This window comes from Gorilla gorilla, chromosome 11 (assembly GCF_029281585.2).
Source record: "Gorilla gorilla gorilla isolate KB3781 chromosome 11, NHGRI_mGorGor1-v2.1_pri, whole genome shotgun sequence".
Lineage (NCBI taxonomy): Eukaryota > Metazoa > Chordata > Mammalia > Primates > Hominidae > Gorilla > Gorilla gorilla.
Window position 1 is genome coordinate 129,263,995 of NC_073235.2, and position 22,289 is coordinate 129,286,283.

Genomic DNA, 22,289 nt, shown 5'->3' on the forward strand with positions numbered 1-22,289 from the left:
CAAAGGTGTGGTTGGTGCTCACTGCATTTGTGTACTTGCACTTTATCAATCTCAGCCAGTGTGTGACTCTTCGTGATTGGAAGTACAGCCTTTGCTGGTGTTGCAGTGAAGGGCACTTACTGCAGCCAATAATCTCTGTTCAACTGCAGACACAAGTCTCTCAGGGAAAAAAAAAAAAAAATAGGTTTAACATCAAGGGAACCAACATTATTCCTCCTAATAGACATTCTTCCCTTGGCTTCCCTCTTTGTTTTCTTTCCCTGTCAACAATTCTTAATGGAAAATACATATTTTTTCTGTTGGCTATTTCTAGAAGAAAGCTTCAGGTCTACTACTCCCAACTTCACGCCTCTTCCCAGTACTTTTATCCCTTTCCAGTTCAAGCCATGAATTTCACTATAGTGCCCTCTCACGCTGCACACCAGTCTCCCTTCTTAAGACAAATGGGTTCCTGCAAGTCACACATGACAAACTGTATGCCCTGTTCCAACCTGCCTCCCTAAAGCAGCTCTGTAATAGAAGGCACAATAAAAGCAAGTCATTTAAAGAGTATCAATAGGTGACTACGGAGTAAGAAAACTCGATTATTATACATTGGGTGGGTTGCACTTTAAAAATACCTAAAGGGGAGATTGGAGCTTCTGTCCCTAGTAGGAAAGATGTGCAGACTTTCAGGGATTTACCTATAGCAAAAAGAGCTATTTGCAAAGCATGAAGCGGGTGACAGTGGTTTTTATAAGAGGACACACAAAGAACAGAAACAGACTCACTCACCTTCAAGCCACTAAAAACAGAAAGTGGCCTAATCTGGCAGGAAATCTTTTAGTTAAGTGATATTTGTTAAGAGCACTCAGGAGAATGCCCACTGGGCTAAGTATGGCGAGGATCTGGTCACCTGAGGACCATTTCTGTTCTAAGACAGCCTGATAAGAGGAAACCTAGGTTGGGGAAAGACAGGTCCTAGGCTGTTCTGGAGCCTGAAGCTATTATGTCCTAGGCCTCTGTCCCTGATCCACTTCCTCCCAGTTTAGAGTGTTCTAGGAAGGTCATCATGGCTCCAAGGTCAATCTGCAATTGCATTTAGTTGGGTTGGTGATAAGAATCTAGCTTGCCTTGGGTCACCTGAAACCAACCCCAAACCTTCTATAATCTGTGCTCAGTACCAAGTTGAGGGTTTGGCGGTGAGCAGTCTTTTTCAGGGATTTGGAACAACAGCAGACAAGAAGGACTAGAAGCAAATGTTTCCCACAAAGCCCTCATAGATCAATCAATCTTTAGAGCAGAAGCTCTCAGTATCTTAAAGTTAAGCAATCATGGAGGTAGGTCTGAGAGAACAAGTTGCTGGGCAACCCCTTGCCTTTCTACACCCACTTCTCTAATACCAAACATTTCCATTCTAGCAGGTGGGAACTGGTTGCCTGGAAATGCTTATCTAGGAAAGTCATTAATACAACATAGATTCTGACTCAGCACCCAGGTGTGTGCCAGTTAAGAGCAACTGCTTATATGCAACTATAGTAGCCCTGACTCTCAGGCTCCAACTCAGATGTATAAGAAATAAACGCTTTTCATTGTTACAGCAAACCTATTTTTTTTTCATCTGGACAGCCCATTGCATTGGTTGAGAACAAGGAAGCCGGAAACAAAATCTTATGCAATTGAGGGTCCTCCTCAGAGATGGCTCTTAGGCTCCTGGGGGCAGGTACAGACCAAGAACTAGAAGTGCAAGAATATCACCTGTCCATGCACCAATTGAAGTATCTGCAGCATCTCAACTCTTCAGTGGTTGAGTTACAGAGACACTTGCTGTGAGGTCGCTTCCCCTTGGCTGTAAGACTTCCCTGGGTCCATATCTGAGCCTCTCAAGAACACACAAGAAATCTAAGAGTAGGAGTGAAAAAACTACTCAAGACTATTTCTGACCCATGTCTAAACATTTCTACTCAAAGCATCCCCTGTCATGGGCAAGGCCTTATATACTAGAAAAATTGTCATGTCTATGAGCTATACCCAGGAAGGAAGAAATAGGTCTCCTCAACTCTCAGATGATCTAACTCATCTGAGGTTTTAATCGTGTCTTCCCCACCCCTTGTCTGAACGAGCTATGGGCGCCTTCTCAAAAGTCTCCCTGAATCTAAACTTTCTTCCTTAAATTTGACTCTCTCCTCCTACCATGCTGATAGAATCTTTATCTAAAAAAGATAAGGTAAATAGAGGAAGACAAGTTGTTCTCTCTCACTTCATTGGTGTTGTATGTGCATATCTTCACGTTTAAAGCTTAAAAACGCTAACTGAGAACCAGCCGTGGCAGTGTGCATCTATAGCCCCCAGCTACTGGGGAGGCTGAAGTGGGAAGGATTGCTTGAGCCCGGGAATATGGGGCTGGAGTGAGCTATGATCACACCACTGCACTCCAGCCTGGGCAACAGAGCAGGACCTCATCTTTATAATTTAAAAAAAAAAAAAAGTCTGAGCTCAGGAGTTCGGGACCAGCCTGGGCAACACGATGAAACCCTGTCTCTACTAAAATACAAATAAGTTAACTGCGCATGGCGGCGCGCGCCTGTAATTCCAGCTACTTGGGAGGCTGAGGCAGGAGAATCGTTTGAACCTGGGAAGTGGAGGTTGCAGTGAGCTGACATCAAGCCACTGTACTCCAGCCTGGGTGACAGAGTGAGACTCTATCTCAAAAAAAAAAAAAAGAAAAAGGAAAAAAAATTACCATTAATTTGTTTCTTTCATTCTTCTGTAACAATTCTCATGAGGCATCTCTTGATATTTATTGGTTATTATCCCAAACTATCATCCAACTGCATAATAAAATGATGAGAGTGCCTGCCTTTGACAATGGGTGGTTCATTTTTTTGTTTTTTCAAATTTATTTTAGATTCAGGGGATACATGTGCAGGTTTGTTACCTGGGAATATTGTATGATGCTGAGGTTTGGGGTACAAATGATCCTGTCACCCAAGTACCGAACATAGTTCCCCAATAGTTATTCATAGTTTTTTTCATCTCTTGCTCCACTCCTACCTTCCCTCTAGTGGTCCCTGGTGTCTATCATTGCCGTCTTTATGTCCATGAGTACCTAATGTTTAGCTCCCACCTGTGAGACCATGTGGTATTAGATTTTCTGTTCCTGCATTAAACAATGGGTAGTTCCAGCAAAGTGTGTATATCATGCAATCCTGCTTTGCACTTACATTTCAGACTTTCCCATTTAAGGCTTATGGGTCTTCCTGAAATACAGATGAATGCAATGCATATCATGTTTTTCAGCCTCTTCATGAGCCCACAATCTGATGGCCTTTTATTCATAAGAGTGCCTGATAACTAAATTGACTTTTAATTCTCTGCATCTTTCAGTAGTGACTGGGTTACTGTCCTATCAGAAAAGATTAGAGGCTTCTCTGGTCTCCTTAATTATACGGCAATAAAACATTAAGGTTTGAGATACATTATTTTCAATAAATAAGAGGACAGCTTGTTGACAATACTCAACCAAGTGTGCAAATGGTAGAAATAAATATGATGGACTCCTTTTTCAATACACAATTTCTCCGGAATTATTAATGAACATTGTATTGGTCTGCTACGGCTGCCATAAAATACCACAGACTGGGTGGCTTACACAACAGAAGTTCATTTCTCATAGTGCTGAAGGCTGGGAGTTCAAGGGTTGGTTTCTCCTTGGCTTGCAGATGGCACCTTCTTGCTGTGTTCTCACATGGCCTTTTCTCTGTGTGAGTAGAGGCTTTCTTCTCTTCTCCATCTTCCTCTTCTTCCCTTTCTTCTTCTTTGGACACTAGTCCCATTGAATTGAGGCCCTATCCTTTGATCCCATTGAAACTTAATTGCCTCTTTAAAGGTCCAATTTCCAAAAACAGTCACATTGGAGGTTAGGGCTTCAACAGAGGTATTTGTGTTATGGATACAAGCACAGTCCTATTACATAAACCTGTGACTCTGCATGATAAGTAGAACCTAAAATGTAAATAACATGACGTTCTTGCTCTTACTACACTGCATAAGAACACAATGTTTAAACTTTGTTTTTCTAGCCAAATGCTAACGCTGGGTTGCTCCCCTTTCACCGACATGAATGCTGACTCAGTGTCCAGGTGTGTGCATTGCTCATGCTGATCCACAATGCAGCCTTGAAGGAATGAGACAGAGAGCTATCAGCTAGGGATGTGGGCGCACCTGACTATAATCCAAAAGGTGAGTGATCCCATGTGTCCAAATCTCTGCCATGCACCTCCTCCCACCCACCAGTGACAGTTCTGCCCTCTGACAAGGAGCAGTCCCTGTATTCAGACATTAAAAGCTCGCATTTGCCCCAAAGCTTATGAGGCATGAATCCTATTTTACCACTTTTCTCAAGGATGTTTGACATTTTGATGATTAGGAGTGTCGTTTCTTGGATTTTGCCCATTACAAAGATCAAATAACATAAGCAATTATGACAAATAGAGGTGAAAGATTTCTACTGGAAAAAAAACCCTCTTAGAAAATAACATAGTTGAATCCAAAATGATAAGATTCCTTATCTGGCAGATTTGAACCCAGAATGGATCTAGAAAATCATTAGATCTTGAAGGAATTTAAATAAAAACTAAACTGAAAAAGTTATTAGCGTCTGTTATTTAACTACCTTTTTTTTCTAAAGCATCCTGGTACACCGAAATCGTAGAAAATTAAAGTAAAATAAATGCATCGGTGAAGAAACTGACTCTTATTTTAATGCTAATGCTACTACCTAAGAGGCAATATTTATCTAGGAAAGTCATTAATACAACACCCACAATTCCCTGTAGAATTACCTTTTTTGAAATTTGTAAACTTTTCTGTTTTTTCTTATGGTTTTATTGGAACGTGCGCACACACACACACACACACAGTATGGGGAAGATACTGAAGGCACAGATTGGTGAATCTATCTTTATATAAAGAGCATGTTAATTTACAACTTAAGTACGCAGTCAATTGCTTGGCTTTCTAGCAAATTTAATATCTACCATGAGTTTTAACCCTAAGGCTAGCCAACTTCACCCTTCACAATTAGGTACTTGGAATTTATTTCCTCTGTGGATAAAGAACAAAGAAAAATACAGCCAAAGGGTGTTTTCGTTGTTGTTATTCAGTTGTATGTATTTTTAATGATCTCTGTGGTAATATAATTATGGTTTTCAGCCTTCTGGTTGAATCAATTGAAAGGAATTACTTTTTGGTTATACAAGATGATGAAATGCTGAGGAAAATGTCCTAAGTTATAGAAAGAGAAAAATACCACAAAAAAAGAGACTTGGCATGAATATGGGTATCAGCCTGTGTAATTTTTTTAATGTGGAGAGAAAATAATGGACATTTAGACATTAGTCTACAAGTATTTCTTGTGCCCAAGCACAAGAGAAGAATTCTCTCATGTGCTCACCAAAAATTGATATAATTCAAGCATTGTATGCTCTACGTAGAATTTTAATTTAAATGTTTCAAGTTGCCATACATATACAGGAAAAGACAACCTATAAACCCTGGACTTATAAACAGTAGTCTCTCATAAACAGCCTCGTCTGAATCCCGTCTCCCTCCTCAGAGCACACATAAAGGGGTGTTGCCACTGCTCCCATGAGAAAAGAATCTGAAGAAATATGGAGATTTTAAGGAATTATGAGGTTTAGAACATAAAGAGAAAGTGAGAAAATGGGAAAAATCAGGAACAGAATAATGTGCTCCCCTGGCCCTAGACTCCCAGATGGGACGAGCTCACCTCTATTGGTTCCTGATATTTATTTTAAAAATAAGTAAATAAATAACAAAGAGGGAGGATAACAAAGTTCCGTGTTAGAAAGGAAGAAGCCTGGTGTCTCTTCCTCTTCTTGTAAGGACACCAGTCCTGTTGAACTAGAGCCCCACCTTTATGACCTAATTTAACTTTACCTCTTTAAAGGTAATTACGCTTTCTCTAAATACAGTTGCGTTGGGGGTTAGGGCTTCAACATATAAATTTGGAGAGGGTACAATTTAGGCCGTAACAGACGGGGTAGAAGGAACCTGAGAAATTACTTTGAACTACAGTGACTCGGGTTAATAATAATGTATTGTATATTTCAAAATTGCTAAAAGAGATTTTAAACATTCTCACCACAAAAAAAAGTATATAAGTTGATAGATGTGTTAATTAACTTGATTTTAATCATCGCACAATGTAAACATATATCAAAACATCACATTTTACCCCATGAATGTATATAATTATTATTTGTCAATTAAAACTAAAATTTTATCAGAAAAGAGCTTTTTGAGGAAATCACACAAGCAGTAAAACAACTTCTCTCTGTAAAGTTTCTTGGTGTGAAACCACCTGACGTGTGATCCAAACTGGGACTAATAACAAAGGACAGAAGAGAGGCAGCATAGGATGAATCAGGAATATGTGGAGCATGGGAAGGAATCAAGGGTTCAGATGACTGCAAGCATGACATGTAGCAATATGTGGTATGGCTGCTAGAAAACAAACAAACAAACAAAAAACTTGCAATCTTAGGCCGTAACTCCTTGCTTTTGGCCTCATATCACCCTTCAGCCTGCATCCCATAATGGTGAGCAAGAAATCAACCTGTATGAATGAAAGTCACTGAGATGCAGGAGTTGTTTTTTAATGTGGAGGTTGAAAGTTGACTGGCAACAGGAGCATGAAAAGAGTATGAAATTGGGAAAGTTAAAGGAATCTCAATCCCTCCCCTAGGTTTTGTTACCTATGTGGGTACTCACTATATATCTATTAAATCAGAATGGCATGAGCTCCTCTATTTGGGGTCCTTCGATACATACAAAGCTCCATTACCCTGGCTGTCACATAGTCGAGGGTCCAGATATTTCACAGAAATCAGAAAGGCAGTAATAACTTTTTTTGCTCCACGGTAAACTTAAGAGGAGACATTATTGGATTCTCTCATGTAAGAAAGTAAACAAAGATGCTTATGATTAACTAAAACCCACCTCCCGCATAAAAGCTGGTAGTAGACATTTGTTACTTTAGCAGATACAAAACATTTTTGAACCATCTTTCTATGTTCTGGTAATTTCCTATACAATTCATTCAGAAAATTTGCAATCCCTGACTTCTTTATGGCTCAAAACCTAAGTTCTTCCTTGTGATGCAGGTTCTCCAAATGAAATGCATTTGCACAGCATGGGATTCAGAAGTGAGTGATGACATGGGGTGGGATAATGAGCATGTTGGTCTTTGAGGGCAACAATAGAGGAGGAGTTTCAAGCCCAAGGTTTATGGAAGTCAGTGGCCATAATGTTTCCACTAAGGAAGTCTCAGCAGTGTGCTGTTCAGGACTCTGATTCTCTGATATAATCCCTCATATCACAGTTTTCCTCACTGCGGGGAGAACATAAGTTTATATGATGATTGTCACCAATAGCTTCCCTTAGCTTCCACATGGTCACTTAAAAGGTTAAAATCCTATTTTAGCCAATTTCCCTTCTTAGCACTCAGGTCTCCTTTTTCAAGCTGTCTATATATTTCCCTCTGCTTCTGTTATGGTTTCTATCTGTGTCTCCATCACATCTCATAAATCTCATGTTGCAATGTACTCCCCAGTGTTGGAGGTGGAGCCTGGTGGAAGGTGATCAGGTCATGGGGGTGGATTTCTCATGAATGGTTTAGCACCATCCCTCTGGTACTGTTCTCATGATAGTGAGTGAGTTTTCACAAGATCTGGCTGTTTAAAAGTGTGTGGAACCCCCCTCTCTCCCTCTCTTGCTCCTGCTCTGGCCATATGACGTGCTTGCTTCCTCTTTACCTTCCGCCATGATTGTAAGTTTCTTAAGGCCTCCCCAGAAGCCAAACAGGTGCCAGTATCATGCTTCCTGTACAGCCTGCAGAACCGTGAGCCAATTAAGCCTCTTTTCTTTATAAATTACCCAATTGCAGATATTTCTTTACAGCAATACAAGAATGGCCTAAAACAGCTCCACAAGTACTTTCCACTTTAATGAGGCCAGTATCTTGATTGTAACACATATATACACACATACGCATACACACAAACGCACATTCATTGTGCATCCCCTTCCTTTTCTAGTATTATTTTCACCCTTGGCCACACTTGTCCATAGCAGGAAAGCTCCCCTGCTCCTCTCAAAACTCCTGATTCTGTCTTTAAAAAGTTCAACTTGAATACTATGTCCACAGAACCTCTAATCACTCCAACCTCAAATCATCTATTTTCTGACCCTTCTATAATGCTGTTATCCACTTAATTACTTCCTAGTGATTTGATGGGTTAGTTTTGACTGCTTCCAACTAAAGCTCTCTGAAAGTGTGTATTTGCTTTTGCATTGGTTGCTGGCAAGAGTTCTCCCCAGCCATGTGACAAGGTCTTCACAACCAGCTTGCCATTCTGTCAAATTGCAATAATTTTCCATAGATAAAAATTCAAGGAGTGAAAGGAATTTAATAAACTGAAAAAACTGTGACATATTTTAGATTATGCATATGAGTGGATTAAGTTTTTCTTTTCTCTCCTTTGATATCATTTTTCTTTTATCTCTATTGCTATTCTGTACATTTAATAATATTTTCTAAAGTGAAGAATTTTTAAATAGTGTAGGTTTCTAAAGAAACAAAATATGCTAAATTATAACAACTTAGTAAAATATGTGATGGAATATTGTGCACTTGGCAAAAATGATTGTGTTAAGTGTATACTAATCTAGAAAATAGGTGATAATGTTGAATACAGAAATCACAACTCTAATAATGCTAATAATATTCACCTTGTTAATTAGCCACCCTGCTAAACATAATTTTCACATATTAGCTTATTTAAATATTTCAATTACCATATAATGTAGGTATTTTTATCTTCCTTTCATGTAAGAGAGAAAAGAGACTCAGCAAGGCTAAGTGTTCACACAGCTGCTAGGTAGGAGAACAGGTACTTGAGTTGAGATTCACCTGATTTTAAAGAGACTGTAGTCTTAACTACTATATTGTACATGTATATCAAAAATAACAAAGCCCGAAAAAGACTAATAGACATTAACAAAGGCTTTCTTTGGATAATGGAATTATGGGAATTCTTTCAGGGATCTGTTTTGTTTTTTCAATATTCTATTTTTCATACCATCCATATATATAATTTCTTAACATCATATTTCTGCTTTTTTAGTAAAAACAGACAATTCATAAATGCCCACCATGTACCCATGACCTATCACTGCAGAGATGTCTGAGAAAGAATTCCAAGGTAGGCACCTGAGAATGATGTTTCTTACAATCTAAACAGGAACTTGAAGCCCTGAGTCAGCTCACTGTCCTCAACCAACTCCTGTCCAACCCTGCAAGAAAAGTCCTTTTAATTCCTTTGTGGGAGGTGAGGAAACGTGGCTTTGTCCAAACATGCTTGACAGAAACACATGTGTCTGCCTCTGTTGAGAAAAGTTTCCAAGGATCGTGGCACTCTCCTTTGAGCAAAGTTGCCTAACTTCTATCTCACGGGGGCCTGCCTGGATGCTGGTGGCCATGGATTCTTGTGGTGCACACACCTTGCTCAGGTGTAGCCAGCCTCCAAGTGATACATCGTGGTTACTTCTTGAAGTAGACAAATTAATAAACCACTAGCTTTTAATTTTGTTTTGTTTTGTTGTGTTTCAAGACAAGAGCTTGCTCTGTCATCCAGACTGGAGTGCTGTGGTGTGATCATAGCTCACCACAGCCTCAAACTCCTGGGCTCAAGAGATCCTCCTGCCTCAGCCTCCTGAGCAGCTGGGTCTCCAGGCATGTGCCACCATGCCAGCTAATTTTTTAAAAAATGTTTTATAGAGACGGGGTTTCATCATGTTGCCCAGGCTGGTCTCGAACTCCTGGCCTCAAGCAATCCTCCTGCCTCAGCCCCCCAAAGTGCCGGGATTACAGGTGTGAAACACCACACCCAGCACCACTGACTGTAACAGTAGTGAAAATCCATTGAATATAAACAGCAATATTTGTGCACATCAAAATGAACTACTGAAAAACATTCTGTTGTTAACATGGCCACTTCTCTGTTGTATTAATTTCCTTTTTTCTTCTCCCTTTTTAATCAGAAGCACCACCAGCTAAATTTCCTGTATTTTCACACTGTGTTCCTGGCTTATCATATTACTTTGGAGGAGGGTAAATAATTGATTTGATCCATTACCTCTAATTCCTATCCTTCTATTATATATGGTCTGATAAGATTACACATAAACAGGGGCAAATTCCATTTTATACCTGGATTCCCAAGTAACCTAACCGTTGCACTCTTTGAAAGAATTCAAATGACTGATATAGAGGTACAGTAAAAAATGGGTACAATCGATGGACTTACTGTAATGAGTTCCTCAGTGGCATGCAAGTGAACATTTGAGTATTTAGAATGTTTTCCACCAAATAGCATCTACTTTCAACAGCTGAGAAACCTGCCCCTTCTTTGTAAGCTCTCAAAAATCAGATATTTTTATTATGGAAATAGCTATTAATAGGTTTAATTGGTGGCTATTGTGCCAAATGAACAGTATCCAGAAAGAAATAAAAAGTATTCCTGATGGCAGCAGTAAGAACATGGGTGTTAACCTGACTTACAAACCCAGGTCAGAGCCAAGTCAACCCATATGCTTACTGAGCTATTATCCAAAATGCACTATGGTGAGCGGAGGTTGGAGCTGCAAGTGCAGACCGCACATCAGCTTCTTGAAGTTCAATGTCTCCTCTCTTTGTGGCTACTAGCTTGTTGCAGTTGGGCATGAGAGGTTGGTTTCAGTGGAAAACTTCCATAATTATATTAGTCAAAGCTCTTAGTGATCAAGAATTTCAATTCTGACATGGGTGTAGAAGTTTTGTATAAATGTAAGCAAAGGTTACCCTCTGAAATGCAAAGAAAAAGGAAACTGAGTGTCCAAAAATAGGAGAATAATTAATAGATGGTGATGTAACCACTTTAATCGGTTAATGGAATAATATATTCATTCAAAGTCATGTTTTTTAATATCTAATGACACTGAAAGTATTAAGGCATTATATTAAGTGAAAGAAGCAGGATTCAAAACAATATATACTTAGGATCCAAACTTTAGAAAAAGAAAATGTGTGTGTGTGTGTGTGTGTGTGTGCATGTGTGTATAAAACTGGAAGGAGAGACACCAAAATCTTAGCAAATACATCTTCTGGGAGGACATTTTTTTTTCTTTTATATACCTTTTCCAAATTTTCTACAATGAGTGTGTATTACTTTTTATAGTAACAAAAGAATGTCCTAAGAACCCTTAGGAAAATAATCAGTGTAGAATAGATCTTATTTCTTACCTGGCTTATCCACTGCTATTTCCCAGAGATTTCTCAGGCAATCCCTACCCCACTTTATTTTTCCCTGTGCCAGAAGATTTCTCTTTCCAAAATACAAATGTGATTTTATCACTGTCTTTTTAAAAATTTTCAGTGATATTCCATTTCCTAAAAGAAAAGAACCCGGACTCCTCTGCCTCCTTTATACATTCCCACCCTCCTATCAGCCCATCTTCCTAGTGTCCCCTCTCCCCACGGCCCTGCCCCCACCCCCATCTCTGGCTGGGACACATATCAGCCGCTGTGAACCTGCACATTGTGTTCTTTCCTTACGAGATCTCCTCTGCCAAATATGCTGTTCCAGTTTGCTACCTGTCAAACTCCTACCTGCCTTTCAATAGTTACATTATGTAACCAATCTGTACTTCCATCTCTAGGCTAGGTATAATAGTCATATCTACCTTGTGCAATTGTTAAGGGGACTTAATGTGTTAAGACATACTTGAAACAGTCCCTGGTTGATATGGTTTGGCTGTGCCCCCCCCCAAATCTCATCTTGAATTGTAGTTCCCATAATTCCCATGTGCCGTGGGAGGGACCCAGTAGGAGACACTTGAATCATGGGGGCAGCTTCCTCCATACTGTTCTCGTGGTGGTGAATAAGTCTCACGAGATCTGATGGTTTTATAAGGGGAAACCCCTTTCGCTTGGTTCTCATTCTCCCTTGCCTGCCATCACGTAAGATGTGCCTTTTGCCTTCCGCCATAATTTTGAGGCCTTCCCAGCCACGTGGAACTCTGTGAGTCCATTAAACCTCTTTTTCTTTATAAATTACCCAGTCTCTGGTATGTCTTTATTAACAACATGAAAATGGACTAATACACGGGCATATAGCAATTACTCATAAATGTTAGCTTACTGGAAGTTGAAATGTCCTATGGTCACCCCTGCAGCCTCCTCCACTTCCCTCCACCTGTGTGCCAGCTGCCTGAGATGCACAACTTGGCTATAGCCTTTCTTGCATCATAAACATTAGAGTACTTTATTGTTATGTCTGTCTTCTCTGCAAGACTCTGAACACATCCAGGTTAGGGACCAGATTCTATCCATCTGTGTTGCCCCTGCTCCTGGCCCATAACTGGTCCTCAGGCATTCTTACCAGACTGAAGGGCTTGAAATAAAACAGGCACAAATACTGGATACAGATTCAACAAAACTAAATATAATTAGACATTTTAAAATCATGAGTGGGATTAGAGGGCATTAAATTAGATTAAATGATTGTGTTCATTTCATTAGGAGTGATAATTGTGTAATGATTCTGTTTTTTTAAGGTTCTTATCTGTTCTCTGAAGATTTTATGGGTAATATGTCCCTGCTATCTATGATTTGCTTTAAAATATTTCAACAAACAAAAATCCAAAAGAAAACCAGTGGTTGGTGGTAGAAGGGATGACACTGGCGAAATGTTGCTCATTGCTGAATGTGGACGTGAGTGCCTGTTCTCATCGTACCCATACCGTTCTCTCTGCTTCTGTGAATGTTTGAAAATTTCCATAGTAAAAGTTACCCAAACATGCTAGCAACAAATGAACCGTTCCATAATAACACTGAATGAAATCTCAAAACACTGGTGAATATTTTCCCAAAAGAGTATCTCTGTAGAAATCCATTCAGTGAGCAGCTGCTTACCTGGCCTGTGTGAGAAGGTCCTGCTCCCATGCTCAGGTGAGTTACAGAAGCCCAAACTGACTTGGATTTGGCAACATACTTGGAACATGTCCTTGGAAACCTGCATCAGTTGCGAAATGGAGACCAGAGAACCCACCTTTCAGGAGAACTAAAAACAATAAATAATTAATGGCAATAAGCACCCTGCTAATATAAATGTAAATGATGATCTGCCTGCCTGCTCGATTTACATACGAATATCTTTAAAAAAAAAAAAACTATCGATAATGGAAAATCAATAGTGTTGGTGATGGGAAAGTGATTTCCAAAGCTGTTTTTTTTTAATGTTTTTGAAATAATAATCAGTAAAGCACAGTTATAACGGTTACCCAGACCCCTTGAGGCTGGAGCCCAGGGGAAGGAATTAGAATCTCCAAGTAGATGCTGACTGACTCTGTGACCTCAGGCCACACATCTGTGTCCCTGTTTCCCTAGAAAAGGAGTGAGGAATGTCCAGAGGCTGGGATATCCCAAAGTCATCTAGACCTGAGCACATGGGGGCACATCCAGAGCCAAGGGGCTTCCAGCAAAAGGATCCCATAATCTCTATATATACCATCTCGCCCCAAGTTCCTGTGCTCCCCCAGTTCTCTCTGGCTTCGGGAAAAGCCTACTTTCTTTGTCCCAGGGTAATAGACAATAGCCAAGAGCCATCTACCAAAAGGGCCTTCTGTGTGGACTCATCAGTTTGTATCACTTTACATCAACAAAAAAGGTCAGGTCAGGTTACATTCTGGCTGGTAGCTGTTAAATACTGAAACTAGAATTATGAAGCATTAACTGCATAGTGTGTTCAGTGATAAGCCGTGCCTTTATTGCATGATGAGTACAAAAAAGCTATTATAGTTTCATTTGTATTAAGTATTGCAAAGTGCTAGGCACCCCATAACACGAATGAAACAGCTCTCTTCTAAAGCACTCTTCACTAGAAAGACACTTTAGAACTCTAATACTGAGAATCTTCCATGACTAAAGGACTGAAAGTAACTTCATGTTTGATAAGAAATAGTAAGTTCTAAATGAAGAGAAAAATATATATGTACAAATGTATAAACTGACTCAAACTCTCAAATTCGTTATTGGTAAAATTAAGACAATTTTCCATAGAATCAGTTATTGAGTATAAAATGTCAATCTAGATAATAAAATAAATTTCTGTTTGTGACCCCATCATGTGAAACTGATGATTTGAGCTTTACCAAATGTGGAAAGCATGTTTACAACTAATTGAAAATTAGTAAGCCACTGCAAGGAAATAAGAGTCAGTTGCCTCCCACAGCTGCTGGAAAAAAGGTACAACTCATCTTCCAATTTGAAAGGTATATTTGGGCTGCTGTGTCTTAAAACAGAAGCTATATGGCACTCACAAAAATCCACCGTGAGGGACCCAACCAAGGGGTTACTTCCGAGAGATGTTAAGGAGATTCTTCAGAGCAGCTGAAATGCTCTGCAAGGAGAAAAGTTCAGGCAACAGTAATTTTGAAGCTCCCAGTGATGACAGTGTGCAGCCAACATTGAGAACAACTGAGCAGTATAACTGAGCTTTATAGCAGTCACTACAGGCCCCTAATGGAGCAGACGCCAGCCCGGAACACTGAGGCCTCAATGGCATCAAACCCATTAACTTCTCTTACTCTACCACCCTGGGTACTTTGGCTCCAGATCACGTGACCCCTGCTTATCCATAATGCTTCCCCATACCCTAAATTTTCACTTCCCACAATATCAATATAATCAAAATAGCTATGACCTTTCTATGTTTCTTTCCATTTTCCACCTTTCTCTGCTCCTAATTTTGAGCTGGATTAGAAAGGATGGTTAAATCTCTTTTACCTTTAACTGAATCCCCTGTTGTTTTTCTTCAAACCCTTCCAGAACAGCTAGTTATATAACTTGAAACACTCAGCCACTGTCTATATAGAAGGAAATATATATTGTTCTGATAAAAATCACTCCAGACTTAATGGCGTATAACCCAGCCCATTCATTCAGCCTCCCATAAACTCTGCGGAAGTTTCTTCTATAGTGTCATAACCAGGTGTCTCCTTATGCAGCCTCTAGTTATGTGCTATAAACAGGAAACTTACCAATGAGCCACAAGTGTCTATTGCATTCAGGGATATGATAAAAACTATAAGCAAAGTTGTTTCAGAATAAAGTTGAAACCTGGATATCAACTGGCATTTCAGGTTCTCTTGACTTTTGTGGCTGGGCCAATTATATCTTTACCTATGGAAGGAGAAATATGAGAGGGAAGCTCTTGCCTTCATTTCTGAGCAGCAAAAACATACAAAAGAATGAACCGTGACTTTTCAAACCAAGTTGTAAACGCAGTCAACCAGCCAGCCATAGCCCAGGACACCACACTACATTAATACTTTAAAGTACTATTCACTATTTTAATACTGTTTCAATGATTTTTCTGATATGTAACTCAGACAACAACAAATCTGTCACCTACCTAGATACTCACAGCTCATATGAGTTAGGTATTTTCATTATCCCTCTGTAATGAGGCAATTGAAGTCCATTAAGTGACTTGTCCAAGGTCTTTTTATGTGTACCTGGGACTATATAACCCAAGCCTTTATCAGACCCCAGGTTTTCCACACACAGAAATATTTGGGTTTTATTATTCCACAGTCCATTTAACTTGCCAGATATAGCTGTTACAATATAGGAACTTGGGTTGGGTCCTCCCTCACCACTTTAAATTTATTAACCTTGCTGGGTTCTCTTGGTACACTTGCAGGACACCATGGAGAGGAAGTGACTGGGGCAGTGGTTAAGCATAGTCCTTGGAGCCACTTTGCCCAGGTTGAATCATGACTTTCTAATCCCCAGCCACAAAACCTTGGCATGTTGCTTAGCCTCTGTATTCCCCCAATAGCATTGTCTGTGAAATGAAAATGATAAAACTTCCTTTCAGGGTTTCGGTGAGAATTGATCATTGCACATAAAATTCTTAGAACAGTGTCTGACGCATAGTAAGGGCTAGATACATGTTAGCTTGTCTGAAGCATCCCTGAGATCCCTTCCAGCAAGAAATTTCTATACTTTTCTGAAATTAAAGCACCAAATTAATCTCTTAGACAATTACATAAAATTTGGGGGTCTGTGGCATTTCCTTTAAGATAGGGACATGGAAAAAGCAGATAGGCATAGGTAAAGCAGGTGGCCACTTACATAATGTGATCCAGTTGGATGACCATATTCTGTGTTGAAGAAATCAGGACCCTTTGACAGGTGAAGGGGGAAGTGGCACTATGAATAATTTCAGTGGAATGATTGTGATCTGGGATTGTGCAAGACCACTCCAGGACATGTTGTCTGCATCCTCTGTGGGGTATGACAGGACTTCCACCTGCCCTGTAAATATCTCACTTACTATTGAGCTGAGGTTGTCCTCTTTCCTCATACTGAGTTTGAATTTCCCAGCACTTGAGATACCCAATATCATAGTCATCCCTTAAATTCGAAATAAAACCCATACTTAAAAAAACCCTCATATACCTCTACTTTATTATTCCTACTCCTATTCTAAATGAGATTCCACTAAATTTTTTAAAGGCTGCATGAATCTTTACCTAAACCTTATACCATGTACAAAAATTAAGTCCAAATAGATCATAGGCTAAGATGTATAATAGAAATTATAAAGCTTTTAGAAAAAAATAAAAGAAAATATTCCAGATTTAGAACTAGAAAAGGAGTTCTTAGATTTGACAACAAAAACATGATCAATAAAAGAGAAAAAAGGGTAAATTTTTGCCTTGCAAAAGAGCATGTTTGAGACACATTACGGAATGGAAGAAATATTTGTAAATTACATATCTAACAGACAAATTATGTTGTAACAACTCTCAAAACTCAACATGAAAAAAACAACAATCCAATTTTAAAAGTGGGCAAAAAAAGAACAGTTCACTGAAGAGGATACACAGATGACAAATAAGCGCATGAAAATATGTTCAACATCATTAGTCATCAGGGAAATGCACGTTAAAACCACAAAGATATATAACTGTAGTGGTATAGGCAAAGTAGGTGGCCATGTATATAATGTGCTCTAGCGTGATGACCATATACTGTGTTGAGGAAACTGGCAACTTTAAGAGTGGAAGAAGCACTGTTAACAATTTTGATGAAACAACAAGCTTCATCTGAGACTATTGCAGACAAGCCCATTAGAATAAATAAAATAAACAATAGCAATTTGAACAAATACCAAATGCTGATGAGAATGTGGAGAAACAGTTACCAGAAAGGGGTCCCAATCCAGACCCCAAGAGAGGGTTCTTGGATTTCATACAAGAAAGAATTTGAGGCAAATCCATAGAGTAAAGTCAAAGCAAGTTTATTAAGAAAGTAAAGGAATAAAGAACGTCTACTTCATAGGCAGAGCAGCGGCGTGGGCTGATCAACTAATAATACTAATAGTTATTTCTTAATTATATGCTAAAAAAGGGGTGGATTATTCATGAGTTTTCAGGGAAAGGGGTGGGCAATTCCTGAACCTGAGGATTCCTCCCCTTTTTAGACCATATAGGGTAACTTCCTGACATTGCCATAGCATCTGTAAATGGTCATGGCGCTGGTGGGAGTGTCTTTCAGCATGCTAATGCATTACGGTGAGCGTATAATGAGCAGTGAGGACCACCAGAGGTCACTTCCGTCACCATCTTGGTTTTGGTGGGTTCTGGCCAGCTTCTTCATGCATGCTTTTTTCTCAGCAAGGTCTTTGTGACCTGTATCTTGTGCCAGCCTCCTATCTCATCCTATGACTTAGAATGCCTAACCTCCTGGGAATGCAGCCCAGTAGGGCTTATCCTTATTTTACCCAGCCCCTATTCAAGATGGAGTTGCGCTGGTTCAGACACCTCTGACATAACTGGATCACTCATGCATTGCTACTGGGAATGTAAAACACTACAGCCACTCTGGAAGATAGTTTGCCAGTTTCCTTTAGAACTAAAAATAGATTTATCATACAGCCCAACAATTGCACTCTTAGGCATCTATCCTAGAGAATTAAAAACTGATTTTTACAAAGAGAATTGTTAAACTTGGTGCCACCAACACAATGGAATATTAACTGGTCATTAAAATTGATAATTATGATGTTTGTTTAGAAATAGATTTTAAGTGATCCTGAAATAACTTTAAAATGCAGAAATCAGAACTACACACTAGAATAAAGACTTGCAAAGAATAAGCAGAAAGAAAGCAGCTATTGTCAGGGTGGTGCAATTGATTAGCGTATTTGTTTCTATTCTTTTTTTCAGAAGCTTCTTGCTGTTATGTTTATATCCTCCATTTTAAAAATATGAAACCAAAACTGGAAAATCATTAACACAAAACAACAATTTACAAAGAGACTCTGCCTGGGAAGGAGGGGCTTGGAGGGCCCCCTGCTGCTCTAGTCTTCCCCATGGAGAGCATTCACCAGAATGATCTTTATCAGATTAGCTGGGGTGGTGCCAAGAGTCCGAAGGTTAGGAACCAAGAGAGAGGTATCACGGGAGGCAGAAGAAAGCCAGAAACAACACAACAACTGCCTCCACTGCATGATTAATTGAGGAGATAAAGAGATTTTTAAGCAAAAGTTCTGAAAAGATGAGTAGGAAGAGAAACAGGTTTCAACCAGGGAGGACAAAGTTAATCAGTGTGTTATCAGTCAGAACCTTAAGGCAAATGCTGGGTAGGAAAGAAATCTGGAGCCCAGGTAGTAGACAGGACGAATGCAGCTCCAGGAAGAACACAAGGAAAGGGTAGAGAGGGACACCTTAGTGGGACAGGATGAGTACATCGACAAGTAATTTCCATTTTCAGCATTCCAGGATAATCATAGCAAATCTTATGTTCAAGTTTCTAACAACATAAATAATTAGAAGAGATAATAATATCCTTTGTTAACACAATTTCATTATTCTTTTAGTTATTTTGATTTCCATGTGCAGCCCGTAAACCTGCAGGGGATCTTTTTAAAACCAAGCTATTAATTACTCCTTCCAAATGAGGGAAGGAATGAAAGCACAAATTCAGAAACAAAGAGCACCATTCCGATGAGATGATCTGTCTAAACACACCACAGGCCACTATTTTGACTATGCCCACATTAACTCCCCACATTTACTTGCTGAATGGTGGAGTAGCTTGATCTTTAGGTGATCTAATAAAGAACTGGGTCTCTGTTGCTCATTGCAAAGTTAATCTCTCTGAATTTCAGTTTCTTCAAATGGAAATCGTGAGGACGACATGAGGCTGAAACACACACACATGCTAACATATGCAGTATCCCGCACATATTCGGCACTCAGTAAATGTTAATCTCTCAGTCCTTTGCTTTCCTTAGTCTCCTCCTTCCTTGTTTCCATCCCTAATTATAGCAGAACGTGGCCACTTCCCTCTGCACTCACCATAAACACTAACAGCTTTGTATTGCATGCATTTGTAACCCTATCTGTGGTGTTTTTTTGTTTTGTTTTGTTCTTTGTTTTTTTTCTTTTTTTGCACTCTGCAGACACAGGCTAGGTCAGAGGGGCCAGGGTTGACACTCTGAGAACAACTCTTAGTCAATACAAGCAAGAATTGGAGGATAAACAATTTCAGTTACCTGACTGCTCAAAGGGCTCATGTCCAAGGCATATTTTATATTGTCTCCAAGATGTCCCCAGCAGAAATGAGCCCCAATTGCCCATATCGACTTAATCATTAACATCCTGTATTGTTTTTTCCCTTCTCTGCCTCAAGTCCCCATTCCTCTCTTGGTTCTTCCTGGCATCACCTCCCAAATAAACTACTCCTCACCAAATCCTGACCGGAGTCAGCTTTTGGTGAGACTCAACTCAAGACACTGAGTAACCCAACCAAGTGGTCCCTCCTGCTCCTGAATGGATAAGATATGCCCAAGATTTCACTTGAGATTGGACTGAATAGAGTTCATTCCCTGGCCCCGGTATTTCAATAGCCCTTTGAAATGCAGCTTCAGCTCTCACTACTCTTCATAAACTCTTTTCTCAGACGTTTCCAACACTCTCGTAATTGCAAATTCACAGTCCCTTGATCCTTGTCATCCCTGCAGAACTCAACACTGATGTCAACCTTTACTTGAAACTCTTCTCCCTTGTTTGTTCTGAAATTCATTCCCTAGTTTTTCTCTGCCTTTTGTCTTCTCTGGACTTCCTTTAAATGCCTGTTCTTTACATGTAGGCTTTCACAAGACTCTAACTAGAATTTGCTTCTGACTTTGTATTCTCCTCCTTGACATTCTCATCCACTTTGATATCTCAAAATATCTTCTTTCTGCTTTTGGCACCTAAACCCACATCTTTAACTCTATCTTCTCTCGTTTTGATCAAACTTCTTCTCAGCTATGGAATGATTTAATGCTGGTTGAGTTACTAGTGCCAGTGAATGAACACTGCTCAGACCAATATCAAGTGAAATCTTGCGTGTATCTTATCCACTCAAGAGCAAGATAGAGCTATTGATTGGGTTACTCAGTGTTTTGGGTTGAGTTTCACCAAGAGCCAACTGGAGCAAGAATTTGAGGAGAAGTGTGTTATTTGGCAAAGTCCTGGTAAGCATATCTACATAAAAATTCTCCCATCACCTCAAACCCAAATGTTCCAAACTGAAGTCTTTATCCCCCTCCCCCCGACAAGCCTGTCCCTTGTCCTGTGATTCTTGCCTCAGTTAAATTGCCTCTACCTCCCAGTGATGCTTCATGTTGAAGTCCTCTCTTTCATTCACGTCCTTTTTCCAAGGAGTTTCTCTCATATATGTTGCCTCCTTTCAGGTGTCTTTAGTTCAGAGTTTCATGATCTCTCATCAAGAATAACACAGTTGCTTACTAACCACATTGACTTAGCAACTCACCATTCACCATCCATTGCATGTATATAATCACATAGCAAAATTCCCATGTGCTGGATATTATCATTAGCCCCATTTTGGAAGTGGAGATATTGAACCTCAAAGAGGTTAAGAAGCTTCTTCAACATCACCCCAGCCAGTACTCAGTGTAATCCTAACAGACTAGAAAATCAGCTAGAAAAATCTTGAAGAATTTCCACTATGCTAGATGACTCATTGGAGTGGATTGTAAAGTCCGTCCTGCATTTTATGCATCAGAGGAGAATACACTTTCTACTGCTACAGTAAACATAGTCTTTGAGAGGGTAGAATATTAGCTGGAGCATGGACTCTGGGCATGGACTCTGGATTCACTCTGGCCTGGGTTTAGATCTCAGTCTTGCCGTTTACAAGCTCCATGGGCAAATTAGTAACTTTTCTAAGCCTTCATTTTTCCTATTAATAAAATGGAACTAGTCAAATCTACTTCAGATAACTGTAGTGAGAATTAAATGAAATACTGGAAGAAAAGCATCTAGTATATGCCTGGCATGTTACAGGTGCTCTGTAAATAGTAATGATCATAATAATAATTCTATAAAGTTTTTCTAAACCAAGGAAGAAAACAGAAGGGAATATAAGGGATGACGTAACAATGTAAAAAAGTAGTTTCTTTTTGAACAAAATTTTAGAACAAATAAAACAGGCAAAATCTCAAATCTGAACACTCACTTAGCAATGCCAAACTAAGGAGTCATTTTCATAAAGGTAGAATGTACTAAAGCAATACTTTATTTGGCCACACCATCTATTTACAAATCTTCACCACTGTCTCTGAAAATGAAGAAATATAGCCCTCATTTGGTTTGGATTCTACCCGTCTTCGCAATTTTCGCAAAGGTTCTCCATCCTTCCCCTTACAAAAAGCTATTTCAGGTCAATCCAAAAAAGCAGTGACAGGTCAGGACAGTGACAGATCAGGACAGTGACAGATCACTAATGCCTTGAGGCTGGTCTCAGCGCTTACAGGCATGAGTGGGAAAGGCATTAGACTTCATGGTGCTGTCATAGAGGAGCCACGCTCACATGACAATCTTTGGTGGAGTCTATGGTCATATCTTTGTGTCAACCAAATCCACATTCCAGAGCCCATCAGTGATCAATCCATTGTCTGGGTAGTGTGTTGGTATAAGAATAGGCATTCAAACTGGAAAAATGTTGACACAGTAATATTCTCTATGTGGTTTAAAGAAAAAGTGAGCAGAGATATTATAAAGATGTGAGATTCCAGTGAGACAGAAAAGTGTGGCTAGAACCTCAGTGAGAAGAGGTGCCGATCTCAGGAGACAGTGACTGAGGCCAGGGTTCTGGTCAGCCA